Raw genomic sequence first — 9,218 nt, 5'->3', positions numbered from 1 at the left:
GGGGGCGGGGCCGCGAGCGCAGAGGCGTTAGGGTACGCCGGAGCCCCGGGCGCTGGAGGAGCTCGTGGTGGAACGGGGTACATCCCCACCTGCTAATTCTAAGGCAAACCCTGGGAAGTTTTCGGCTTTTTTTTTCTCTTTTTTTCTTTTTCTATTCGTTTTTGTTTGTTTTGTGACCAGATTATTCATGAAAGCGCGCACTATGCCCGGGGAGGAGAGGGGAGAAGTTTGGAAGTCCCAAACTAGAGGACGAAGGAGTGGGCGGAGGTAAAACCGGTTCTCAAAAAGCGGCAACTCTAGGGTGCGCAACCCCTGCGGACACCGGAGACTGGGGTCGGAGGGATGGGGAGCGGAGTGATTGGTTAAAATCACGGAAAATCAAAAGAATAAATCGGCCTTGACTATGACGGGGGGGCGGGGCGGGGCTGTGGGATTGAATGCAGGATTGGGCGCTCAACGTTTAGGCCAATGATCACTCCAGGGCAGAATGAAATGGTGTTGTATGTCCTGTGGGAGGGAATGGGAGCTTAAGGCAGGCAGAGTAGGGTTTGGTTTTGTTTTTGTTTTGTTTTGTTTTGGGCACTCACAATTTGGCTCTGGAACCACATTTCCCCTTGGTAGTTCAATAAGCCAAGCGGCTATTTATGTTCAGAAGAGTCCAAGGTATGAGACTATCCGACTGCAGGGAGTTGCAAGGACAGTGGGTCTGAAGTAAAAGGAACGTGGAAAAGCTGCGGGTTGCAGGAAGAGTCACAGTCCGTGGACCTGCAAAAGCAATAACAGTTTTAAAGGATAATTTTTAAAGGTCAACCCAAAATAACTTAGAAGATAGGCATAATACACATTTAAAAATTATTGAAAATAGGAGAAATGTAGATTTGGGTTAAGTCATCAAGAGTTTTGAATGCCAAGCTAATGGATTCCTTGGAAGTCCATTGAGCAGGGAAGTGACATCGTTAGAGCTGTGCTTATCAGAGATTGGTCTCAAGAGAGCAGGCAGGAGACTCTTGCAGTATCTAGGTGCGAGATACTGAACCAGGCAGTGACAATAAAGGCGAGTAGGATATGAATGAATGGGGAGGACTTGGCAACAGGTTGAATATGGAGGCAAGAGAGAGGAAGGAGTCAACAGTGGCTGAAACTCTGAGCCCCAAGATAACTGGGGATTTGAAGGTGCCATTAACAGAATTACAGAATAGAGAGAGAGGGACAAGTTTGGGAAAGGAAATTTTGGGTGGGACTTACTGAGTTCATGGGACTGGTGAGACATCCCCGTGAAGATGTCCAGAAGATATCAGATGTGCAGGAATTTGTTTCTAACATGAGAAGCAGGAGGCACTTGACAATGGTAGTGATTCTAGCTGCTGCTTAACAACAGGTACTTTCATGGTCAAGGATTTCTATCTCCCATTAACTCCAACATATCAGTTAAGGCAAGTCTCCCTAATAGCATCACATTATGGCTGTAGTAGGAAGGGGGTACAAAAATTAAAAAAAAAAAAACAACTTTTTTTCCTCTCATCTAGGAACTTGCAGTCTACTAACACACACATACATACACACATATGAAATCAACAAAAGCAAGATCTACAAAAGCAAGTATATTCGTTTTCATCACTGCTTAACAAATTATAAGTTGTTGGCCAAGCCCAGTTCATTGCAGTTGTAGGACTTTGGTCCCTATTTCCTTACTAGCTGCCACCCGGGAACTACTCTCATCTCCTAGAGGCTGCCTGCATTCCTTGCCAAGTGGCCTACTCCATCTTCAAAGTCATCAACAGATAATTTCTCTCCCACCACATCCCTCTCACTCTTTGAATCTTGTTTTCAGGAAGAGCACAGTCTACTTTAAAGGCTTATCAGATTATGTCAGGCCCACCCCATGGATAATCTCCCTATGTTAAAAACATCTAATTTGGGACCTTTATTACATCTGCTAAATTTTGTCACTGCAGAACCTAAATTAGTATTTCATTTAGTAACTGGGAGAAAGTGTGTGTATATACCAAGGACCAAGAATCTTAGGGAAGGGTAGCATCTTAGAAGTCTGCCTACGACAGCAACAGCAGAACCAGAACGGTTTCAGATTTCCTTTTTTTTTTTTTCAGATTTTGGAATTATTTGCATTATAAAAGTTTCAGGTTTGGGATTTTGGATTTTCAGATTTGAGATCCTCAACTTGTAGAAGTATGTGAAACCACAGATGCTGAGGGATTGCACAGCAGAGGAATCGTCATTCTGGTGGGATCAGGACAAGCTTCCTGAAATGGGTGTATTTCAATTTTGTTTCAAAAGAGATGAAAGCGGAGCTTGAGAGAGAAGAACTTAAGCAGTTTATATGGGGCCAATGGCACAGACAAGGGCATGGAGCTAAACCCGTGGGTAGATGAGCTTGGCTAATGGACAGGTTCTTGGCTAGGGAATGATGAGACCTCAGCTAGGAAAAGTGAGGGTGACAGATGTTGATTAAATGCCCTCAAATGCGAGAATGGGGAATTTAGGCAGCTTTTATAGGTGTTTGAGCATGAGAGAGATGTATTGAAAATATCCTGGCCGGGCACGGTGGCTCACACCTGTAATCCCAGCCCTTTGGGGGGCTGAGGCAGGTGGATCACGAGGTCAGGAGATCGAGACCATCCTGGCTAACATGGTGAAACCCAGTCTCCACTAAAAATACAAAAAATTATCCGGGCGTGGTGGCGGGCGCCTGTAGTCCCAGCTACTCCGGAGGCTGAGGCAGGAGAATGGCGTGAGCCCGGGAGGCGGAGCTTGCAGTGAGCAGAGATCGCGCCACTGCACTCCAGCCTAGGCGACAGAGCGAGACTCCGTCTCAAAAAAAAAAAAAAAAAAAGAAAGAAAGAAAGAAAAAGAAAATATCCTTTTGAGGCCAGGCATGGTGGCTCACGCCTATAATCCCAGCACTTGGAAGGCCGAGGCAGGTAGATCACCTGAGGTCAGGAGTTCAAGACTAACCTGGCCAACATGGGGTAACCCCATCTCTACTAAAAATACAAAAAAATTAGCTGGGCGTGGTGGTGAGGACCTGTAGTCCGAGCTACTCGGGAGGCTGAGACAGAAGAATCGCTGGAACCCAGGAGGCAGAGGTTGCAGTGAGTGGAGAACATGCCACTACACTCCAGCCTGGGCAACGCAACCAGACCAAAAAAAAAAAAAAGGAGAGAAAGAAAAAGAAAATATCCTATTAAGAAGCATGTACCATACTGGAAAGTATGAAAGGGACTGAGAAGCTCCTGCTACTGGATATACATATCTGAAATTTATTGAAGGATATAGATGTATGTAAGTTTGTTGTGAGCTTGTCTGTTTTTTGAAACCCCCTTTCTCTTCCTTTCTTGGACTACATAATCAAGAAAACTAAGGGCTGGGCTCAGTGGCTCAAGCCTGCAATCCCAGCACTTGGGGAGGCCAAGTGGATCACCTGAGGTCAGGAGTTTGAGACCAGCCTGACCAACATGGAGAAACCCCGTCTCTACTAAAAATACAAAATTAGCCGGGCATGGTGGTGCGTGCCTATAATCCCAGCTATTCCGGAGGCTGAGGCAGGAGAATTGCTTGAACCCAGGAGGCAGAGGTTACAGGGAGCTGAGATCGCACCATTGGACTCCAGCCTGGGCAACAAGAGCGAAACTCCGTCTCAGAAAACAAAACACAAACAAACAAACAAAAAAACTCAGGAGCATGACCCAAACGGTTGGAAGCCCCCTGGCACCTGCATGGGAGTAGCATTCTCTGACTAAGGAATGAAGCTACATTGCAGGAACACCGTGCCCCCACATTCCTCAGCAGAAGCAGGGTTGTCATAGCAAGCAGCGATACAGAAGATTGTTTTCCAGCATGATGATTATCAGGCTAGAACATACTAACTATAGCACAGTTCGGCCAAGCATTCTTTCTACCCTTTTTTCACCTTGACATCTTGAAGAAATACCCTCTTCACAGCCAAGCACCACCCCTACCCAAGAGCAGGGGTCCAGAAAGGACAAGTCTCCTCAATTGAAAGAAAAGTGGGCTGGGCACAGTGGCTCATGCCTGTAATCCCAGCATTTTGGGAGGTGGAGGTGGGAGGATCGCTTGAAGTGAGGAGTTTGAGATCAGTCTGGGCAAAAATGCAAGACTTGTCTCAAAAAAACCAAAAAAATTGTGACATTTCATTCATGAAGATTTCAACATGAAAAATAGATTTTTATTTTCCTGAAGTATTTTGGGTTAGGAGAAGAGACAAAATTAAAGATCATTTCTTGCCTTATCAGGCTGTAAGTTTGTATTTCTGTTATCCAGTGAAGGCAAAGGACTTTTACTTTCCTACAGTTTTCACCTCTGTTGATAAAATTTAGTACAAACAGCAACAAAGCACCAACAGAAAATAAAATCGAAAGGTCTTTCTTGACTCAAATAATCTCAGAAAATATTTCAAGAGAATCACTTTTAGGAAGCAACAGTTAGCAAAGTGTGTGCTTTTGCTCTTGACAACTTGTAGTATGTTGTTCATCTTCAGCCTCTAGGACATAAGTGGTGGGGGGAAGAAAGAGAGAGACAAAGAGGTTGGGATGGAGGGAGGGGAATATCAAAGCTGAGGGAAATGGGGGAAATTAAGGCCTTGAAAATGGGATTTCAGGCCGGGCACAGTGGCTCACGCCTGTAATCCGAGCACTTTGGGAGGCCGAGGCGGGCGGATCACCTGAGGTCAGGAGTTTGGGACCAGCCTGGCCAGCATGGCGAAACCCGTCTCTACTAAAAATACAAAAAAATTAGCTAAGCGTGGTGGTGCATGCCTGTAATCCCAGCTACCTGGAAGGCTGAGGCAGGAGAATCGCTGGAACCTGGGAGGCAGAGGCTGCAGTGAGCCGAGATCACGCCACTACACTCCAGCCTGGGTGACAGAGCCAGACTCCGTCTCAAAAAAAAAAAAAAAAAAAAAAAAAAAAGAATTTCACTACCTGCTAAATTACTGAATCAAAGAAAACAAAGGCATGGTGTGGTATGCTGAATAATGCACAACCCTGCCCCCTCCACCCCCCCACCCAGATCTCCATTTCCTTATCTCTGTAACTGGTGAATATGTTACCTTACATGGCAAAAGGGACTTTGCAGATGTGATTAAATTAAGAATCTTGACACGGGGATATTATCCTGGATTAAAGGGGTGGGCCTGAAGCAATCACACCAGTCCTTATACGAGGGATGAAGTAGGAGTCAAACAGGAGGCCATGTGATGACTGGAGCAGAGATTGGAATGATGTGGCCACCAGGGAAGGAGCCAAAGTATGTCTGCAGTAGGAGTTGGAAGAGGCAAAAGATGGAAGCCTGAAGCCCCCAGAAGCAATCAGACCTGCTGACACCTTGACTTTAGACTGCTGATGTTGGTTTTGGACTTCTGATGTCCAAAACTCTAAGATAATAAATTTGTGTTGTCTTAAGCCACCAAGTTTGTGGTAACTTGTTACAGCAGTAATATGAAACTAATACACATGTCTACCATGTTGTACATGGGAATTCAATCAAACCAGCCACATCCATCAGACCAGGGCTCAGCAAACTACAGCCAAATCTAACCTGCCATTATTTGTCTATGGCCTATAAACTAAGAATGGCTTTCTATATTCTTAAACGGTTGAAAAAAGTCAAAAGATTTAATAATATTTTGTAACACATGAAAATTACATGAAATTCAAATTTCAATGCCCGTAAATAAAGTTTCACTGGGACACAGCCATGCTCTTTCATTTATGCATAGTCATCCCTTGTTATCCACAGGGGACTGGTTCCAGGGTCCCTCTCAGATACCAAAATCCACAGATGCTAAAGTCCCTCATTCGGCCCTCTGTATCTGTGGGTCCTGCATCCACAGATGCAGAGGGCCTACTGTATTGGCCGTGGCTGCATCTGTGCTACAATGGCAGAGTTGAGTGACAGAGACTGTGTGTGGTGCTCTCATCACCTCATACTGCTGCTCCAAGTACTACAAATTGCAGGAATGCAGCATAACTCCACAGTGTATTGAATACCACATGTATCTACCATGGCATTAAAAAAAGTTATAAGTGCATACCTATTGTGTCAAAAGTAAAGAAAGTGGACTTTGAAGGTCTTGCTTTTAAGGTACAATGGAGTGTGGATTACTTAGTTACCAAATTAGATGTGGGAGCATTGGGTTTGTTACACAATGACACCATCACATTGCTACAAGATTATAATGTACCTCATTGTTACCAGACTAAGCATTCATCACGATATTCCCAACTCAGAGGAGAGCAATGGCTAGTAAAATTTAAAATTTTAAGTAGAATATCTTATTATGGCAAAATTCATAATAAAACTAAAAAACAGGCCAGGCGCATTGGCTCATGCCTGTAATCCCAGCACTTGGGAGGCTGAGGTGTGCGAATCACGAAGTCAGGAGTTCGAGGCCAGCTTGGCCAACATGGAAAAACCCCATCTCTACTAAAAATACAAAAAGTAGCCAAGTGTAGTGGCGCATGCCTGTAATCCCAGCTACTCAGGAGGCTGAGGCAGGAGAATTGCTTGAGCCTGGGAGGTGGAGGTGGAGGTTGCAGTGAGCTGAGATCATGCCATCGCCCTCCAGCCTGGGCGACAGAGTGAGACTCCATCCCCCCCCCCCCAAAAAAAAGGAAAAAATAAAAATAAGCCTGTAGTCAAAGTAAGTTTCTGAGTGGCTCCTTTGTTAGCCAACCAAGGAAAGTCATTTACTGATATTGAGCTAAATTGTGTTTGGTTGCAGAAGTCAAAGAAATAGGCTCAAGAAAAATAAAACTTGTTGAAGACTATTCACCTTTCAGCAAGAACAGTGGCTCTAAGAGTTGAGGACATTGAAAGCAACATCAAAACACAAACAAACAAAAAAGGGCAAGTCACGGTGGCTCACACCTGTAATCTCAGCACTTTAAAAGCCTGCGGCAGAAGGATTCCTTGAGCCCAACAGTTCAAGACCAGCCTGGGCAACATAGCAAGACCTTGTCTCTACAAAAAAATTAAAAAAAAAAATAGCCGATGTGGTGGTGTGCACCTGTGGTCCCAGCTACTAGGGAGGCTAAGGTGGGAGGATCACTTGCCCCCAGGAGTTTGAGGCTGCAGTGAGCTGTGATCATGCCACTGCACTCCAGCCTGGGTGACAGAGCAAGACCCTGTCTCAAAAACGAAAACAAAAACAAAAACAAAGCAAATGATTTCAAGTGGTTTTCCTTGGCTCCTGATGAATTGAATGTTTACCAATATTGCTCAGTTGTTGTTTTTTACTCAAGGAGTCAATGTTGAGTTTAAAGTGACTGAAGAATTGGACCGGGCGTGGTGGCTCACGCCTGTAATCTCAGCACTTTGGGAGGCCGACGTGGGCAGATCACTTGAGGTCAGGAGTTTGAGATCAGCCTGGCCAACATGGTGAAACCCTGCCTCTACTAAAAATACAAAAAAAAAAAAATTAGCCAGGCATGGTGGCGTGTGCCTGTAATCCCAGTTACTCAGGAGGCTGAGGCAGGAGAGTCGATTGAACCTGGGAGGTGGAGGTTGCAGTGAGCCAAGATTGTGTCACTGCACTCCAGCCTGGGTGACAAGAGCGAGACTCTGTCTCAAAAAAAAAAAAAAAAAAAAAAAAAAAAAATTGGCCTGTGTGTATGGTCTGTGTGGAACAACTGCAGATGAGAGTATTTTCAAAGAAGTCAAGAAAACACTAATTCAATTCAGTCTAAAGCAGAATCTGCTAAGATGTATTACAAATATGTATGGAGCAGAAAAGGTTTAGAAAAATGTACAATACTTGTCAAAATGTAAGTTGTTTAAAATCCTGTAGTTATTAATTGTATTATTAAACAGCAGGTACTTTGCAAAAAACAAACAAACAAACTTGAATCTATCTTGTGTTATTCTTGACAGTAGTGTCAACAGTGAAGTTCAGCTGGGCGCGGTGGCTCACGCCTGTAATCCTAGCACTTTGGGAGACCAAGATGGGTGGATCACCTGAGGTCAGTAGTTCGAGACCTTAGAAAATTTGAATTTGAATTTGAATTTGAATTCAAAATTTTAGAAAATTTTCTAAATGAGAAGAACCCCACTCTTGACCACTATTATTGAACATGAATAGTTTTTTAAAATGGCTTTTGCCATAGACTTAGTAATATTCCTTAATGAATTTAACGTAAAATTATAAGGCAAAACAGTGTTTATACCTGAAACCTGTACCGCAGTAAAGTCATTCAATGACATCCTACATTGTTTGAATCACAAACAATGTCAAGGTGCTTTAATCACTTCTCGTGCTGTCAAAAGTTAAAAATCCAGATTTATATTCCCACACAAATTTGCGGTGGAAGTATTCTTGTACATGAATATTCATAGCAGCATTATCTATATAATAACCAAAAAGTGAAAACATCCCCGTTGTCTGCCAATTGATGAATGAACAAAATGTGGTATATCCATATGATGAAATATTATTCAGCCATAAAAAGAAAAGAAGTACTGTAACATGGATGAACCTTGAAAACATTATGGTAAATGAAAGAAGCCAGACAAATGGCCACATATTGTAGGATTCCATTTATATGAAATGTCCAGAATAGGCAAATCCACAGAGATAAAAAGTAGATTAGTGGTTGCCGTGGGCTGGGAAGGTGGGGGGTGTGCGGGTGGCGGTGAATACTAATGGGTATAAGATTTCTTTTTGAGATGATGGAAATGTTCTGGAATTAGTGGTGATGGTTACACAACTTTGTGAATACACTAAAAACCACCCAATTACACATTTTAAAAGGGTGAATTTTATGTTATGTGAATTATATCAACTAAAAAATTAGGTACTCATCTGGAATAGTCATTAAAATCAAAATCATATTAGAAACACACCCAAATCAGTATCTCATATATATATATATAAAATATAAACTATATAATGCATAGTCCTTTATTTAGCTGGTCTTATATATACATATGTGTATATATACATATAAATGCATGCGTTATAGAAATGTAAAGAATTTATATAATATTAAGGGTGTTGTGAGAAAGCCCACCAATCTTCATTGAGAAGTGACTCCCAGATCACAGGAGTCCCAGCTAACTTGGCCAAGACAAAGTAGGTTCTGGGAGTCTACAGGCGCACCCCCCTACATCTTAGCCTGATAGGACAGCCCGGAAGTTTATAAGACTTCTGCTAACACGTGACCAGCATAGCCACAAGGAAAAGG

The sequence above is a fragment of the Pongo abelii genome, chromosome X, assembly GCF_028885655.2.
Source record: "Pongo abelii isolate AG06213 chromosome X, NHGRI_mPonAbe1-v2.0_pri, whole genome shotgun sequence".
In the NCBI taxonomy this organism is placed as follows: Eukaryota; Metazoa; Chordata; class Mammalia; order Primates; family Hominidae; genus Pongo; species Pongo abelii.
Note: the sequence above shows the minus strand (reverse complement) of the source record.